At 36.9% G+C, this 19,610-nt stretch overlaps 1 protein-coding gene across 4 annotated transcripts in view; it reads left to right on the plus strand.

The window, feature by feature from the left end:
* The window catches only part of LOC106879200 (uncharacterized), a 374,932-nt gene that overhangs the window by 117,257 nt on the left and 238,065 nt on the right, over positions 1–19,610 (plus strand). Inside the window, exon 1 of one of the 4 annotated variants that reach the window (XM_089349774.1) lies at positions 8,692–8,895. The exons of 2 other annotated variants lie outside the window; for them this stretch is intronic. The gene's annotated coding sequence lies outside the window, so the exon portion shown is untranslated. Of the gene's footprint in view, positions 1–8,691; positions 9,045–19,610 lie in introns of those variants that run through there. One more of the 4 variants, XM_089349773.1, reaches the window with a different exon arrangement.

The raw sequence follows: 19,610 nt of genomic DNA on the forward strand, positions 1-19,610 counted from the left end.
TTTACCTAAAATGTTTCACAAATATATATTCTTCAAAATATTCCACCCCCTTTTTTTTGCTTTTGTCTTAAAAAGTGGTATGGAAATATGATTTTGGAAGTATCGAATATATTCTGCTAGTATTCTTGACTCCAGTTTCTAAAATTTTGGTTAATTAATGGTGATATTTGGATATAATATCAAAAGTTTTCTCCCCACTCTGATCTGATTCCCTTCTGTTCCACGGGATTTTGTGAAACAAGAAGAGCATAAAGTTAAAGCAATTTTGGAAGGTTCACCGATCAAGCTTGTGCATGTGTGTGAAGGTTTGTATATTGTGTGTATGTGTCTGTGTGTGATTTTTGTGGATTGTGTGTATATGGGTTTGTGAATGTATGTGTAGTTTTGTGTGATATATGCATGGCAATACATTCATAGCGGAAAGAATTAAAATACTGAAACCACAGAAAAACGATTTTTTTCCCCCCCAAAAAATAACAAATAACCCATCAAACTATTATTATATTTTGGCAGAAAAAATGTTTAATGCAACAAACCTCTTTCTCTTCTCCCCTTCTCTCTCTCTCTCTCTCTCTCTCTCTCTCTCCCCCCCATCTTTTTAAATTCATTTTTTCTCTTTTCTTTAATGACTAAATAAATTTAATGTTTGTTTGTTTCACAAGTGTGTATTTCAATATAACAAACATTCATACAGATTTTAGAAATTCTAACAGCATGATTTTTTTTTGTTTTCACTGTTTCCTGTATAAAATCATTTTTAATCTGTATCATGGGGAAATTATAATTATTACTATTAAATTAGAAATTGGTAATGATTATCTTCATCACGACCACCATCGTCATAATCATCGTCAGTGCTATTGTCTTTTAGTTTGCTTCCCAGACTTTTTTCCTTTTTATTATTACTTCTTGCATGCAATATTATATATAAACCTTAGGTAATAGCATTGTGTGTGTGTGTGTGTGTGTGTGTGTGCAGTGAGAACGGAAAATCATCTATTTCTATAAATGTATATTTCATTTCTTCTACACATTCTGGAACTCTCCCCTCCACAACAAAGTATGTGTGTTACTTTTGTACCATCTCCACCCCCCCCCACGTCTGATGCTCATATGGTAGAGATAAAAAAAAAAACATCATTGCCACTACCATCATTATCATCATCATCATCATCGAAGACAGTAATCATTAGAGTGCTGGGGTGGGGGGGATTTTGTGTCATATATTTTGGTATTTTTTTATGTTCTGAGTTCAGATTCTGGCTGGGGTCAACTTTGCTTTCCAGCCTTCCAGGGTTAGTAAAATAAAGAAAACAAAGAACCGGTCAAGTGTATTGACTATACCCTCTCCTCAAAACTGCTGACTTCACGCCAGTTATTATTATTATTATTATTATTATTATTATTATTATTATCATTATTATTATTATTATTATTATTATTATTATGGTGGTGAGCTGGTTGAATTGTTAGCATGCTAGATGAAATGCTTAGTGGTATTTTGCCTGTCACACTGTTCTGAGTTCAAATTCTGCCGAGGTCAACTTTGCCTTTCATCTCTTTCGGGGTCGATAAATTAAGTACCATTGCAACTCTGGGGTTGATGTAATTGACTAGTCCCCTTCCCCAAAATTTCAGGCCTTGTGCCTTTAGTAGAAAACGATTATTATTGTTAGTTATCAAGACTGTGAACAAATTGAAGTTCAGTCCCTTGTCTGATAAAATTTTCCATCAACTCTGAGAAATGATGAGGACCATACTAAATCCTTATACCATACCGAAGTGTGGTGGCTGTCAAAAGGAAGCTGTGTTTTACGCTTTGTTGAACTGTTTCATATAATCATATCTTTCTTTGAAGATACTCCACTATCTGCTTCGTTGATGGCAATATCTTTTTTCTTTCTGATATATTCACAAAATTAAATGATTTGAATAAGTTATTGTAAGGAAACAGAAAAACTCTTGTTGATTGTAAATCATTTATCATTAACTTAATTTTGAAATTGGTGCTGTATATGACTAACATTTTAAAACGTCAGTTCCCTCAATTTCTACAACTTGATTCTTTGAAAGATGAATTAGTCGATGAGGATTTAACTACATATCACAGCTATTTACAATCATAGCACGTTGACATGGTGGAGCGATTTCAAGATGGTATTGCGCTGACTATTCCAAATTGGTATAGCAATCCGCTTGAGGTTGATGCAGTTGGTTGCAAGGCTGACGTTCAGTAGGAATTGATAGACTTACAAAATAGCAATGACGCCACAATACAATATTGCCGTAATGGCAAAGAAGGTTTGTGGTATCAGCAGAATATATTGAATTCCGACCCCAGTCTGTGGAAACATCTGAAATTACTTTTGCTTGCCTTCCCTACCTCGTACTTGGTTGAATCTGGTTTTAACCATGCTGGAACTTTACTTTCCCATAAAAGAATTGGACTGGATGTAACACAACGAGGAGACTTGTGGCTAAAGTTGACAAGTTTGAAACCGATTGTACATGCACTAGCTGCATTACACCAGACACATGGTTCTCATTAAAAAGTTGTATTCTTTTCCTTTATAATACAATCATTAATTATTTTTGCATCGGTAGTTCTGACCAATGGTTTATTTGGGGAAAATGAAAATCAGTGTAAAAGAAAGCACAAGTTTCCAGAAGTTAATCTGTCTGAAAAATATAGTTAATGTTAGAATTTTATTGACACTAATGGCAAAACTAAACCCACAATAAGGGATTTATAAACAACCGCATATTTAGTACAAACAACATTAACAGGGCAACGAGTCTATGATATAGTGTGCATGCCAAATGATATGGGGGGCGGCATTGTGTCAGGGGTTTTTTTTTTACACAGGTGGGTGATGGAGCATTTTTTGGCTGATAGGTGGGCGATATTGATATTTGGTGCGAAAAGTTTGGGAAACACTGGTTTAGTGGTATTTCACCTGTCACTACGTTCTGAGTTCGAATTCTGCTGAAGTTGACTTTGTCTTTCATCCTTTTGGAGTTGATTAAATAAGTACCAGTTATGCACTGGGGTCAATGTAATCGATTATTCCCTTCCCCCAAATTTCAGGCCTGTTCGAGATAAACATTACGTCACAGACGGTAGACGGAAACTGAAAGAAGCCCATTGAATATATGTATATATCTATGTATGTGTGTGTCTGTGTTTGTCCCCCCCCCCCACATCACTTGACTACCAATGCTGGTGTGTTTACGCCCCTGTAACCTAGTGGTTCGGCAAAAGAGACTGATAGAATAAGTACTAGGCTTACATAGAATAAGTCCAGGGTCGATTTGCTCGACTAAAGGCGGTGGTCCAGCATGGCCTCAGACAAATGACTGATACAAGTAAAAGAGTATATATATATATATATATATATATATATATGTTAGGGACGACCGTGCGAACTCATAAAAGGAGAAATGGTGACGAATGGAAAAACAGGACTCCTTTTATTTAAACGTGTCACACGGTCGAACACAAAAATATATATATCAATGGAGATATACAATGATATGTTATGCGTCGATAACATAGATGACCAGTAATGAAAGACCACAACCGTATTAGATGAATAACAGATATATTTATTGTATCGTTAAAGATGTATGTCTGTGTGAGAGTGTGAATGCGACATATAAGAACATAATCAAAGACAGGCTGTCATACAAAGAAAAGTGTGTATGTGTATGTGTATTATTACAGCAGATAGAAAGAGAGTCAATAACACGTGGACAATTATACCAGTTCGTTAGTACACTATAGGAAAAGTTCTGTATGTGAAAGTGAGGGGGCTGAGTGTGGCAGAGCTTATCACTAGTTGTGTTTTGGCTTCGATGCCAGGGCCTTGATTCTTGTTATACAGATGTTCATCGCTGGCTGAGAATTTCTTGTCTGTTTAAGAACTCTTGTCTGTTTATTTACCGTGGTGAAGCTGAGTCACCTAACAGAATCGAAGAGAGAGATGTGCCGCGGAGTTTGGTTTGGTGTACATAGTAAATCGTGTTGACGCTGGTAGAGATTGTTGCTGGTGTGGCGACGGCGGAGGTCATCGTGGCTGGACGAAGCTGCTGAAGTGGTCGCTGGAACTGCTGCTGCTGTCGTGTGGTACACGGAACAGTTCTCAAAGAGAAACTGGACCGAGACAAATTTGTGGGGTATGAGTTGATCTATATATAGCGTTAAGAGGGCTCCAAATGCCTTTAGAATTTTACTCTATCACGTGACCTTATCAGGGGCCGTGATTGGTCAGTTTGCGTTCTGGCGGGAACGGTTCGAAGAAGTTGCCGATTCGAATAATGGTCAGTCACGTGATGTCAAGGAATGGGTTCTCTACTACGCTCGCATTTATTTATATTTAAATGAGAAGATTGTATGTAATGGCGATAGTAGTTTGTATCTAATGGCGGGAGGTAGTTTCACTACATATATATATAGTCACAGCCTATGCTAGCCTGGAAAACTGGTGTTAAATGATGATATATGCTTGTGTATATGTGTGTATATATATATATATATATATATATATATATATATATATAACCCTGAAACCCGGGTCCGTTCGTGCTACGATCACGATGAGAGGGATAACTTCCCTTGGCAAAACAAACAGGACACAGTAGTGTGTCGATAAGTCAGCTGGAGGAGATGTCCTCCTGGGGCTAAAGCAACAGTAACATCCACCCCTAGGGGTCAGCCACACTTAAGTGGCAATACACTTCACTTTATATATATATATATATATATATATATATATATATATATATATATATAATTCTTTTTTGGAACGGTGAACCTTGAAACAGATAAAGTTATAAATATTAGCGCTTAAATATTGAGTTAGCATATGCACACTCTCACGTGCATGTTCGCGCGCGTGCACACACACACACACATACACACTGCATTGTTTCTGTCTTTAAGGCTGTTAGAAATTTGGCTGATATTTCTAGCAAGTCAAGGAAGCCAGTGGGGGAGGTGGGTTTTTCTTTTTTAACGTTATTACTGTTGGTATTGCTGGTGAATTAGGGGGGGTTGTAAATAGAGAGGTAGAAAGTGACATGATGGTGGGGGGGGGGAGCTATTTAGAGAAAGGAGCGAAAGAAGAGCTGTTTAGTGAACAGGAGGAGACTGAAAAGAATAAATCTTGTGGAAAATAAAACAAGCTTGTCATTGAGAGAGTTACATTGCTAGGAGATGCTGACTTGTGTATCTGTTACCATAGCAACCGATTGGTGTCTGCCTGCTGCTGGTGTTTTCCTACAGAAAAATGTTACACATTTTCTCTATTATCTTCCTCTACCTTCCTTCCTCTCTCTATCTGTTCTGTGTGTATGTCAATGCACTCTTTTACTGGTTTCAGTCTTTTGACTGTGGCCATGCTGGAGCACCGCCTTTAGTCGAGCAAATCGACCCCCAGGACTTATTCTGTAGAAGCCTAGTACTTATTCTATCAGTCTCTATTGCCGAACCGCTAAGTTACGGGGACATAAACACACCAGCATCGGTTGTCAAGCGATATTGGGGTGGACAAACACATACACACATACATATATATATATATATATATATATATATATATATATATATATATATATATATATATGCATATATACGACGGGCTTCTTTCAGTTTCCGTCTACCAAATCCACCCACAAGGCTTTGGTCGGCCCGAGCTATAATAGAAGACACTTGCCCAAGATGCCACGCAGTGGGACTGAACCCGGGACCATGTGGTTGGTAAGCAAGCTACTTACCACACAGCCACTCCTACGCCTAGGTGCATGTGTACGTGTATTCAGCATGTATATGTGTGTATGTGTGTAAGTTTTCTCCGAGACCCCTACCCACGAAATAAACATGACAATAAAGGCAAGGGTTATTGCATTTATGCTAAACCACCATACATAGTTATTGTTGTTGTCGTTACAGTGATGATGGTGGCTGTCTGTTGGATGGTTGGTTGGTTTGTTTTTGTGTGAGTTGGGATTAGCGAACCTGATAGAGGGTGGGTGTGAGAAGTGGTGGTGGTGGTATTGAGGGTTCATGTTGGAGGTGGGTTAGTAAGTCTGGAAGGCAAAGGTCTTTGTTTGTTGCTTGGGATGGGTGGGTGGGTAGGTAGTTGATAATACTCTGTGCCTGGCCAAGACATTTACAAGAGAAGTGTGTGCGGGGGGAAGGTAAGAATCTCCATGGATGGTGCTGATGATGGTTGCAAGAGCTGTATCAGTTCCTAAAATGTACTTTAACCCCCCCCACCCCCCAAAAAAATAGGCGCAGGAGTGGCTGTGTGGTAAGGAGCTTGCCAACCAACCACATGGTTCTGGGTTCAGTCCCACTGCGTGGCACCTTGGGCGAGTGTCTTCTACTATAGCCTCGGGCTGACCAAAGCCTTGTGAGTGGATTTGGTAGATAGAAACTGAAAGAAGCCTGTCGTATATATATATATATATATATATATATATATATATATGTGTGTGTGTGTGTATGTTTGTGTGTCTGTGTTTGTCCCCCCCGCCAACGTTTGACAACCGATGCTGGTGTGTTTACGTCCCTGTAACTTAGCGGTTTGGCAAAAAAGACCGATAGAATAAATACTAGGCTTACAAAGAATAAGTCCTGGGGTCGATTTGCTCGACTAAAGGCAGTGCTCCGGCATGGCCGCAGTCAAATGACTGAAACTAGTAAAAGAATAAAAAAGCATAGGCACTGGTTTATTAATTCTAATGAAATGGTTTATTAATTCTAATGAAATGACCTGATGAGAGCTTTGGTTTTGTGTCGGAAATTTTACCTCCAGAGTATGATGAGGCACTATTTCTCGGTTGGGATGATGATGGTGGTAGTGCCCCCTTTCTTTTTTTCTTTTTATTCCTCTTTTGTATGTAAAGCTGTCTTTGTAATGCTTCCCTTTTGTGAACCCCTGTTGGCAAATGAAAGATATTTTTATGTGTCCCTTTGTCCCTTTTACTTTCTGTGTTCAAATCTCACAGGAGTCAACTGTGTCCTTCAGTGATTGATAAAATAAGTTTCAAGTGCTGGTGTGATATTATCAGTTATATATCCCCACATCCCAAATTACCATGTTATTAAATCACTTAGAAGCATTATTGGCATTGGGTTAACGGCATTTCATATGACTCCTTATGTATTGAGCTCAAATCATGCCAAAGTCACTATTGCCTTTCATCCTTTTGGAAATCATAGAATAAAGTACCACTGACCCCCAGTCAAATACAAGGGCTCACTATAATTGGTTCCCCTTCCCCTCAAAATTGCTAGCCTTGTGCCAAAATTAGAAGGAATTACCAGTATTATTACTGAAAATTGTTAGAGCATCACAAACTACTTTGTGATATTTGCTCCAGCTTTTTACATTCTAACTTCAAGTACTGCCGTGCATCCTTTCTGGGGTTGATAAAATAAAGGACCACTTAAGCACTGGGTTTGATGTAAGTGACTAGCCCACCCCACCACACCCCAATCCAATTTCAAGCTTTGTTCTTATAAAAAAAAGAGTAGTAATAATAATAATTAATAATGATTATAATAATAATTACTATTGTTATTGTTGTTATGTAGAGTGGGAAACTGTCAGAATCATTAGCATGTTGGGGCAAAATGATTAGTGGCATTTCATCCATCCTTACATTCTGAGTTCAAATTCTGCTGAGGTTGACTTAGCGATTTGAGTACTGGGGTTGATGTAATTGACTATCCCCCCTCTCCCAAATTTCAGTACCTATAGTAGATAGGATTATTATTATTATTATTATTATTAATGATTTGTAGGTATGTGGTACTTTGTTATGCAAACAAAATATACTATAAAGTATACTAAATTTTTTTTATCACTACTACATTCTACCTTAACAAAATTATTATTATCATTATTGATGATGATGATGATGATGATGATGCACGTTGAGTGTCACTGAGTGGAGTGAAGCTCATTGGAAAGCTGAATTCAAGGCTTCATTCAGTTTTAACTTCCCAGTTTATCTCATGTCACTTCACTCCAGTTATATTGTCTGCTAGCGCTTTTGGGAATGCCATCAACATCACAGCTTAGCACCTCTCTCTTCCTTTTGTCCATTTCAGATATCTCTATCCTAATGTATACGTAACCAGTATTATGTTGTATCTAAACACATATATCCTATATATATATATATATATATATATATATATATATATATATAGATATATATATATAGATATAGATATAGATATATATATATAGATATATATATAGATATATATATATATATATATATATATATATATATATATATATATAGATATATAGATATATATATATGGATATATATACATATATATATATATATATATATTTATATTTATGTAGCATATCCTACACACACACACACAGATAGACAGGCATGTATGTATGTATTATATAATATTTATGTATAAATTGTATATCTATATATACACTATGCAATGTTTATATACGCATACAAATATTATATGAATGTGTGTGTATATTAAGAAATCAGCCCTAAGTCTTGTTTGTTGTCGTTATTGTTCCATCTCCATCCCTGCCTTTTAACTTTATTTCCTGTTGTTATTGATGGTGTTGTTGTTGTTATTAAATTCTTCAATCTACAGTCAAACCCAGTTGTTTTAATTCGTATCTCCCACCGCCTCTCGTTAATGAACAAGAAATAGTGTCTCTTTGCGCCTTCTCTTATTCCATCTCTTCGTCATCACCGTGAGAGGCCTCCCTCCCTCTGTTTCTCTCTCTCTCTCTCCCCCTCTCTCCCTTTTCATCTACATTCACGTGTTCTTGTTCGTTCTTCTAGCAGAAATTTTTCCTACTACCACTGCTTTTGGATACCATGACAACCAGTTTGGTAGGAATCTTTCCTCTGCCGGGGATTTTTCTGTTACTCTTTTTCTCTCATCTTCTGTGTGATATTTCTCTGTATATGTGTGTGTCTCTTCTACGACAGCGTGGGGAGCTTTTTTACTGTGTGAAGAAAATCTAGTCATGTTGGTCCAGGTCAGTATATTAATGGCATCGGCTTTGGCATCATTTTCTTTGACCAAATTGATTGATTCTATCTGTTTTTGTTTTTATTTTTTCATCTTTTTTTTTTTTCGTTTTGCATTATTGGAATTGTTTATTATTGTTATTGTTGTTATTATTTGGTTTGGAAGGTCTGTCTCGCCTGGTACTTGCTCTGTCATCTGCCAGAATTGAAAGATAGCAAGAGAGAAGTTTTCATCTGTGTGTATGTACATGAGAGAGAAGAGGGGAGGGTAAAAAAGGAGAAACAAATGATGTGTCTGCATGTGCGTGTGTGTGTGTACATGAAATGAAATTAGTGTATAACAGAATGTGTGTATATGCATGTTTTTGCATATGTAGGTCTGTATGTTGTCTTCGTTTAGCCCCAGGTCAGCTGTGATTGAGCAGACTACGATCAAAAGCATTTCCGCTGTAACCATCCCGTCTTTTATGTGCGTCTGTGACTTCATTATTCAGTGTGTCCTCGTGGAGGTAGAGTGTGATTAAGATTTGGGTGTTATTTCTAGCAGATTGAGTAATCATGTAGAGACTTCTTTGATTCACAAGCATGTGTCTCTATATAAAGACAGTGCCCTAGAAGTCAATAATATATATATGACAATCTGTGTATGTGTGTGTGTGTGCATGAGATAATTAGGCCATATGTATGTACACGACAATATGTGTTTGTGTGAAAGAGAGGGTGTGTTTAACTGACATAAATAACTCTGTGTGTGTGTGTATGTGTGTGTGTGTGTGTGTGTGTGTTTATGTATATGATAGAATTACAGTAAATCTAGTTGTCTGAAACTGATGAAGATATAAAGACATCTTACATATGTATATATGGGCGATCAACCCAAGACTAGAAGGAGATAGAGAGAAAGAGAGAGAGAGAGAGAGACTGACTGACTGTTAGAATTGATGGATGTTGATAGAGTAATATGTATTGAAATTTCTCAGTTGTTTTTGGTGGGGTGAGAGGGGAATGTGAGTAAACAAAATAAAGCAAAAAAGAATCTGAAGTAAAACAGAACCAACAATTACCCCCCCCCCCCCCGTGGACAAAAACAGGAAGGTGAAGGACAGACACATCGCAGTTTTGGAAATCACTGTTGATGTTAATTTCTCTCTCTCTTCATTGGAACTCTCTTAAACTTTCTCTTTTTTTCCTACTAATGTGACATCTGCTACCAGCTTGGCTTATAGTTACTTTGTTATTGTTGCTGTGTTGTTTAGCCCTGCGTCAGCTCCATTAGAGCAAACCTATGAATAAAAAGTGCTTCAGAAATGACAACCTCATTTTCTCTTTCTCTCTCTTTCTCACTGTTTCTCTCTCTCTTAATAAACAAGCTGTAGGAGTGATTCGAAGAAGACATGGATGCTATTTTTAGCAGGTTGAGTAGCCACATTAAGATCTTTGGTTCATAAAAGTGCTGCTCTTGTTGATGTTATTTTGCATTATGTTAGCACTCTAAGAGCAGATCTATATGATCAGAAATGTTCCAGTTATGACTATACCATCTTTTTATTCTTTTGGCAAGGTGTATCTAGGACTGCAGTATCCAACAGTTTGTTCTAAATATAATACATGGCAGGGAAGTTGGAAAAATTGCCCTTAATTTAACTATTTTTTTTTTTTTGCCTCTCTCTTTTCCTTTTGTATTTTATTAATTTCTGCATTAAAATCCTGCCAGGCCCAGTGATGCCTTTTACTTTTTCTTCTACAAGCTGTGGTCTATGTGGCTGGGTGTTGATGAAATATTACACTAGTTGAGTGCTGGGGGCCAGTGTAAATCAGCTCGTCTTCTCTCTCCCTATTAAATATGTATCCCTTTGTCTATGTTAAAAATCATTGATTCTTTATTATGTAAAAGAAAAAGAAAAAAGTCTAAGAACCACCACATACAGAAGTTTTAGCATGGGAAAGAAAACAAATTGTTAAACTAGTAATGTTGAAAGTTCCACATTCACCATTTCCCTTTCCCCCTTTAGTACATATTTCAATCATCATAATCATGCTTTTTTTTTTCTTGTTTTGATTGATTTGAAGGACTCGGCTGTGGATCTCACCACTTGTTGCAATACATGATCATGAGGCCATGTGTCTTAGAATAGATTTCATTATTTCTTATGTTTTTCTTGATCTTCCTCTTCTACGGTTTTTCACCTTGGATTGCAAAGCATTTTTAAAAACTCACCTCTCATCTTTTGTATACATCACGTTGTTTTTACTTAACTGTGTCTGGTGGAAAGGTCAGTACCTCTGGTCTTCACAAGTCCTCCGAAGCCAGTGAGATTGATGCCATTAATGTTCCCCTTCAATCATTGCAAGCCAACATCTGGAGGAAATGCATGAGTACAGAGAGAGAGAGAATGTTCCAAGGGCTAATGTTGCTAGAGAGAAGGGTTGGGTGGAATGATTAGTGCAGGGCCTAAGAATGGTTGGGCATTAGGTTGATGAGAGGAGGAAAGATAAATTTGTTAGATATGTCTAAGGCAGCCCTGAGGAGCAGAGGACTCAATACCAGTTGTAGACAAAACAAAGAGAGGAGACAGTATGCTTGTGGAGGTTGGAGCCAATGTCTGCGAGGGACTTTATGCAAGTTTTGTGGTTGATCCTTTTTCTGGATGCACAGTTGGATGCACAATTGGATGTCTGTATGTACAGTAGTAGCACTGATCCAAATGTGAGAGCTCACCCAAGCTTTGTAGTATAGTCATTAATTGTTCAAGGTTGAAGTATCTTTCGGCTCTGAAGAGAAGAGCCAGTTGTTAGGATGTGACCCTAGCTATGTTAAAGATGTGCCTTCACCAGGCGAGATCCTCAGTGATAGTGAGGCGTAATATTCATGAGGGTTCTATTTGTGTGGTGTTTATGTGCAAGGTGAGTGTAGTGTAATAATGCTTTCTTGGTCTATGTAGCATTTGTATTTTCTTGTTGTTGAGAGAAGATTAGCATATTCCCATTTCAAAGACTCTGTTAATGGAATTGGTGTTGGATAGGCATATGGTATCCAGGTTGTATGTAGATGTTGCATAACTTGGAAGATAAAGAAAGAATGAAGGATAATGTCAGCTGTGTAGGGGAGAGGAAACTATTGACTACTTCTAGGGAGCCTTCTGAGCATTTGAAAGAATTGTTTTCCTTGAGTGCTCTTACTGCTAACTACTCTTTGTGTATCTGTTGCATGCTAAGTCTTACTTTTCTAATAGTCTGCCTATGATCCCACTGCATCTCTTATGAAATCATAAATTACTTTTGGTATACAGTACAGAGCTCAGAACCCCTTGTTTTCTGCAAATGGTCATATCCCCTAGTGGCAGTAGGATCCTGTCTCTTCTCTTGCTAAAATGTTTACCTTTGCTAGATTTACTTTGAGGATTCCTGATTGTAGATTTTGCTTCCATGTTTGAAATTTCTTTTCTAATTCTTCAACAGCTACTAAAGCTATGCTTTTGGTGTATAGGAGTTCTCATGGATAACCAGTCTTAAACTCTACTGTTATGGCCTGGAGAATTATAATAAACAGGAGAGGGCCGAGATCTAGGCTTTGATGGATAAATGCCTTAACTGATTTTCATCTTAGCACCTCTACATGGCTTACTTTACTCCCACAAACCATTCATCTATGCCTAGTTTTCTTATTACCTGTAGTACAACAGTGGATGTTACCTGGACAAAGGCAGTTTTCTGACATAGTCTTAGTTAAGAACTTGTAGTTGACTTACCAAGAATAAAGCATCAGTGGTAAACCTGAAAACCCATATCATATGTCGGTTAATTCTCTTCCTATGTTCTTTTTGTTGCTTTCATAACTTGTGGCAGGGGGGCATCAGTTTGATACCGCCATAGTTGCTTCTTTTTAGAACACCCTTTTTGCTTATATTGATGATAATATGTCAGTTATTTGAGTGTCACCTTGAACTACATGATTGTCCATGTGAATGATTAGCATATGCCCAACAATTTATTGCCCTGTTACTTTTCCTCCTTTTATATCCTTTCCTGTACTTATAATTATATAATAACCCAATATCACCATTCACTGCAAATTGAAATTACTATCACTGAGTGTAAATTAATGATATCACCACTCAGTGCAAACTGATATCACTAAAAATACTACTATTATTCACTGTAAATTAAAGATATTACCACTCAATGTAAACTCATGATATTGATACTCATTGTAAACTAAGGATATCACCACTCAATTGTAAACTAAGGATATCACCACTCAGTGTAAGGTAAAGATAACCACTTAGTGTAAACAGATATCACCACTTACTGTAAGCTAATGATATCATCACTCTCTATAAACTGTCACCAGCTTAGTTTAATGCTCTTTTTCCATATCTCTCTCTCTCTCTCTCTCTCTCTCTCTCTCCCCCTTCCCCTCCTCTTTCTCTGGCTTTGTTATCAAGCAAATTAAGCAGATTATTTTAGTAAGTTACTCACATCACCACAACACAGGACTGGTATTGCAATGTAAATTAAAACTCTGGAATCTGCCAGTGTGTGACCTGTAGTGACACACTTCTTTTCTAGAGGGTGAGAAAAGTGAAGTGGGGGAGATTTAGTGGTGGCAGATTTTGTTTATACCAAGACAAACACAGCTAGTTGTTGAGCAAGTGTGAAATAGTTAGGGTTTATGCTTATACTTAATTTATGAGATCAACTGAGCATAACATAATGCATTTTTTTTTGAGAAGAGCCAGACCATTGATTTGTGTTGCAAGAAGAGTGGAACCATTGTTTTGTATTGTAAGATGACTGGGACCATTGCATCATAATGTTGGAAGAATGGTTACATTGTATGATGCAGTGAGAAGGCTTGTAACACCGTCTTAGTGCAAGAAGGCTGTGAGTTTCTTGTGTTGTATGAAGACTGGCTTTGAGGTGTTACAAGTTAGCTATGTTGTGAGAATTTGTGCTATGTTTCATGAATGTTTTTCAAATTCTAGTTGCAAAAGCCAAAGAACCAGTCACCCAATGAAGATAAATCAGCCAGCTGTCAGGAGTAGATGACAAAATGTTCTGGAAAATTTACCTATCTTTAAATTTTCATCCCTTTGAATAGATATAACCACTGTCATCTGATTCGTATTATAGAAACTTGAATTTAGAATTAGGTCTAAAATCTGCTCTTGAACCTAAATCAACTTTAACCTTAGCAAGAATAGTAATGTTTATTTTATTGATTCCTAGTGGATGAATGATTACATTTGAAGACAAAATTTAACCTCATGAACTAGCAAGGATGTTCAATACAGTTGTTTGGCTTTCTTGGAGGAAATAGCTAAATCTCCTTCATTCACACCCAAACATCTTGAATCAGAGAAGGAAGGACATAGATATAGTCTATTTGAAACAAATGATGAGGTGGTCACAGTTTGAATGCTTTTGATCATGGGTTTATTCAATAAAGATTGTCCTGGGGTTAAACAACAGCAAAAATGAAAAGATTTGGGGTTTCTACATGATTATCTGACTTGTTAGTAAAGTGCCAAGTAATCTTAATATCTCACTTAATGGTCCTTCCCTTTTTTAAAAGGATTTGTAGGATTGAGAAACAACAAGCTGGTCGGTATTAGTGCCTTTGATAACAGGCCTACTTGATCAGGGTAGAATTATCACAACAACAATAACCTATCATAACTACAACAAAAAAATTATGCATATCAATGAGAAGGCCTCTGTAGAGATGCTTGACATACTTAGAGATGACAAGCACATTCCTTCAATAACCCCTATTGCTTTTACTGAAATACAGTGCACATTGTAATCCCCTGATATACATTGTATGTAGTTACTAATGTACAACAAGATGGGATGGTTATGGTTGGTGTGCTTTGATCATGGTTTTATTCCAGACAGGACAGATGTGGAGCTAAGCAACAACAATCATTTGCTAGAGATAGCTGCCATTATTTCCTTAAGCGTACCTCATCAAAAATGAAGGAAAGCATCTAATGTTGTTCTGAAAATAAAAAAGTTAAAGTATGGTTGCTACTGAATTGTATCTGATCATAAGATCTGCTTCACCTGGGATGATCTAAAGCTAAATAACAATAACAATAACAATAACAATGCTGCTGTGAACCAATGAAAGATCCCCCTACATAGTCATTCAAACTCCTAATAAAAGAATGTGGTAAAGATTAATTCTGATCTGTTAATTTTTTCCCCTTTTTTCTTTATGAAATGGATTTCTCATTTGAAGGAAGAAGGTTCAATACTGGAGTTGGTTCGTTAACTAAATCCAATGAACTAATAGAATAACAAGCATGATGCTTGGATATATTGACTATTAAGATGAAAATTAACCAACGAAGCAAATATTTACATTTAACCTTTTGTTACTAACCCGTCTTTTAATCACTTCTAATCCCATCTTACAAATCCAGTCACCCATCCCAGAACTACCCATGTGAAAAGTGCTAAAATTACATCACTGATAGTAGGAAATTTTTGCAATTAGAAGCTCCATTGTAGTTTTACATAAGAATGAATGAATTTTCCTCTTAAAAATTATATTTCAAACAGCAGCTTAATAGGGTGTTCAAATATAATTTTTACTTTTATTTTGGTTTTACTAACCTTTTTCAAAATCTGGATTATTTTGAAAAAGATCACTTAAAGATATAGAGGAAGTATATAAGAAATATAACCACAAAAGTGGCTTAGCTAAAACATATATAAAATGAGACTCTGTGACAGCCATATTCTCTCATTTGATACCTGTATTCGTATTTTATACCCGCTTTCCATGTTGGCTTATGTTGGCTGAGTTGCCACAGTCTAAGTTGGCTTTCAGTCAGAATTATAGCCTTACTAGATAGGCCAGGGACCATGTTTTGCTCATGTTTTGTTTTGGTATGGTTTCTATAACTACATACCCTTCCCAACACCAGCTACTTTGCAGAGTGTATGAGGTGCATTTTATCATAGCATTAGTACTAGAGAGGTTGTCACATTTTCAACTGGACAGACAAGAGTGAAAACATAGGGTCAAGACAGAGTTTACTGGTACATTTTCTGGTTATACCCATATTAATGAGGTTGCCTTGTACCCTCAAAAAATGGGACCTTACTACTCTGTTATGTTCATTGAGGGCAAAAGAGCCAACAGAAGAGATGATGTTTGGAGATGATGAACTAAATAGAAAGCAAGAAAGAAGCTATAATACGAGGAGATGGAGAACGAAGTGATAAAAGTGACAATGTGGAAGAGGAGAGGGCATTCAATGACCTGTTGAAAACAGCTGTCAGTTTAAGATGTAACCGTGGGAAATGTTATATGTGTAGGAAATATGAGCACCTTAAAGTTGCCAAGAATACACTGATGGAGAAATTGTTTCAAGGGTAAACGATAATAAGTAATGAGATATTAAACCAGATTTATGTGAACCTAATAGGGCCGATGTGGAGAAGTAGGAGAGTTAATGTATTTCTTTACTTCAAAAGTAAACAGAAAATTATTTAGAGTTTTAACCCATAGACATTTAAACTGGCCACATCTGGCTTCTCACACCTACCCTACAATGTCATTCTAAGCATAAACAGTCATACTATTGAATTCTCGAAGCTACAAGATAATGCATGATTAATTCAAAAGAATGTGAATAAATAAGAATTTCATTTGACAAAATAATCTGAATGCTAAAGGCCAAGTTAAACATAGGTGTATGTATAGCTATGTAATTTAGAAATTAATCAAACACTACTCTTTGCTGGTGAGGTCTAATAAGACTGAAGCATGTCCAGAATTATTATTGTGTTGGATAAAAACCAGATGAATTTAATATTAGCCTTGAGCTAATTTTTTCTTCCCCTCACTTTATTCATGATTCCAGTTTTAGTTAACTTCGCTATTGATCCTTATGAAAAGCAGTTGATAAAGTACCAGTCAAGTACTGAGGTTCATTTAAGTTACTGTTTTCTTCCCCCAAAATTTGAGCTCTCAATATCTATGTCAGTCATTGTTGTTGTCGTCTGAGCTGACAGAATCAGTAGCATGCTAGATGAAATGCTTAGCAGTATTTCACCTGTTGCTCCATTCTGAGTTCAAATTCCGCCAAGGTCAACTTTGCCTTTCATCCTTCTGGGGTCAATAAATTAAGTAACAGTGAAACATTGGGGTCCATGTAATTCAACTAGTCCCCTCCCCACAAATTTCAGGCCTTGTGCCTTTAGTAGAAAAGATTATTATTATTATTATTATTATTATTATTATTATTATTATTATCATTATCACTAAGGTAGCGAGCTGGCAGAATGCTTAGCGTCTTTACATTCTGAGTTCAAATTCTGCTAAGGTTGACTTCGACTTTCATCCTTTTGGGGTCAATAGATTAAGTACTAGTGAAACACTGGGGTCAATGTAATCAACTAGTCCCCTCCCTCAAAATTTCAGTCCTTGCACCTTGAGTAAAAAGGGCTACTACTACTACTACTACTACTACTACTACTACTACTACAATGAGCTGGCAGAATTGTTAGCACGCCAGGCAAAATGCTTAGCAGTATTTCGTCTGCCGTTACGTTTTGAGTTCAAATTCCGCTGAGGTTGACTTTGCCTTTCATCCTTTTGGGATCGATAGATTAAGTACCAGTGAAACACTGGGGTTGATGTAATCAACTAGTCCCTTCCCCACAAAATTTCAGGCATTGTGCCTATAGTAAAAAAGGATTATTATTATTATTATTATTATTATTATTATTATTATTGTTGTTGTTATTAATTTTATGCACTGAGTTCAAATCCCACAAGGGTTAGCTTTTCCTTCTGACCTTCCTGGGTCAGTGAAAAGAAAGCACTAGTCATTCATATTCATCAATTAAAACAACTGTAGCATGCTCTCTCCCTGTCCCCACCTCCACCAATATTTTCAGCTTTGTTACTATGTTAGACACCATCATCATTATAGTTTTGAGAATGCTCTTGTTACAACTACAACTACTACTATTACTACTACTACTACTACTACTACCACCACTGTCTCTATTCACCATTTTCAGTTAGTATCAATAAATAGTCATGTTGTCGGTATTCCCTGGTACCCTGGCAACTGGAATCCAACTGCTGCAATGATGTAATCTGTTTGCACATTGGATGCATTATTCCTGCTGTCTGCTATTCACATTTGCTGAGGAACAAATTTTTGTGTTAGCAGATTCATTGTTGATATAAATATTTCATTTTTTTTTTTTTTTTATTAAAAAATTTTTTTTTGTGGTGGGGATGCTAAAAAGATGAAAACAAAATTAAAATTCTCCCCTCTGCACATCATTTCCTTTTGATATATATTTTCCCACATGCACAAACACATACACACTTTAGTAGAGATCGTACATACCTATGCACACTTATCACATCACAAAAGATGTCCCTCTCTCTCTCTCTCTCTCTCTCTCTCTCTCCTCATGCACACATGTGAGCCATTGAGGGGAGCCTTCAAGCAGTTACTCACTTCCTAGAAGTAATAGTCGACAGATTCCTTCAAACACACCCTCCTGTCTAAGAAAGTGAAAAGCATTAAAATTAGCCCTGGATATATAAAGAAATAGTAAGTAAAGAATAACAGAATGGTCATGGTTGGATTGCCTTTGTTGATAGTAGGTTTTGCTAAGCCAGGGTTGACCTGGAGCTAAGCAGGAGCATCTGTAAACAATCACATGACAACAACTTGATTCTTCACAAAAAAGTTGTGTTCTTATAAATTTTCTGAGTAGACATTCCAATAGTGTCACTGTATACTTGTATGCCACATATGTGTGCCACAAATTTTTGAGGCAAATTGGAAAATACCATGAAGTTTTAGGAAATTTGAGTCTTTATAATGCACCACACCAGTGCATTTATATATGTTCTTTTGTGACAAAATACAATGCATGCATCCTTCTCTCTCTCTTGTTTTTTTTTTGTAAGGAGAATGTTGTTGTTGGTACTCTGTCGCTTACGACGGTGAGGGTTCCAGTTGATCCGATCAACGGAACAGCCTGCTTGTGAAATTAATGTGCAAGTGGCTGAGCATTTCACAGACACGTGTACCCTTAACGTAGTTCTCGGGGATATTCAGCATGACACAGTTTGACAAGGCTGATCCTTTGAATTACAGGCACAACAGAAACAGGAAGTAAGAGTGAGAGAAAGTTGTGGTGAAAGAGTACAGCAGGGTTCGCCACCATCCCCTGCCGGAGCCTTGTGGAACTTTAGGTGTTTTCACTCAATAAACACTCACAACGCCCAGTCTGGGAATCGAAACCACAGTCCTATGACCGTGAGTCTGCTGCCCTAACCACTGGGCCATTGCGCCTTCACTTGTAAGAAGAATTTTTGAAGTGTCATATACTTTTAGTGCCAAATTCAATGTGCTTGATATAAAAAAATGAGATTGAAACTTGCTGTTCTAGAATTTGTCATTAACTTAACCTTGTTAATTATCCATATTATTACTTCGACCAAGAGTCTGGGAAAAAAGTTTTAGGGACCTCTCCCCACACTCTTCCTCATTCATATGGGCATGTGATCTCACCCCAGATTAATTCAT

The sequence above is a fragment of the Octopus bimaculoides genome, chromosome 3 (genome assembly GCF_046866305.1).
Source record: "Octopus bimaculoides isolate indiv1 chromosome 3, ASM4686630v1, whole genome shotgun sequence".
NCBI lineage: Eukaryota > Metazoa > Mollusca > Cephalopoda > Octopoda > Octopodidae > Octopus > Octopus bimaculoides.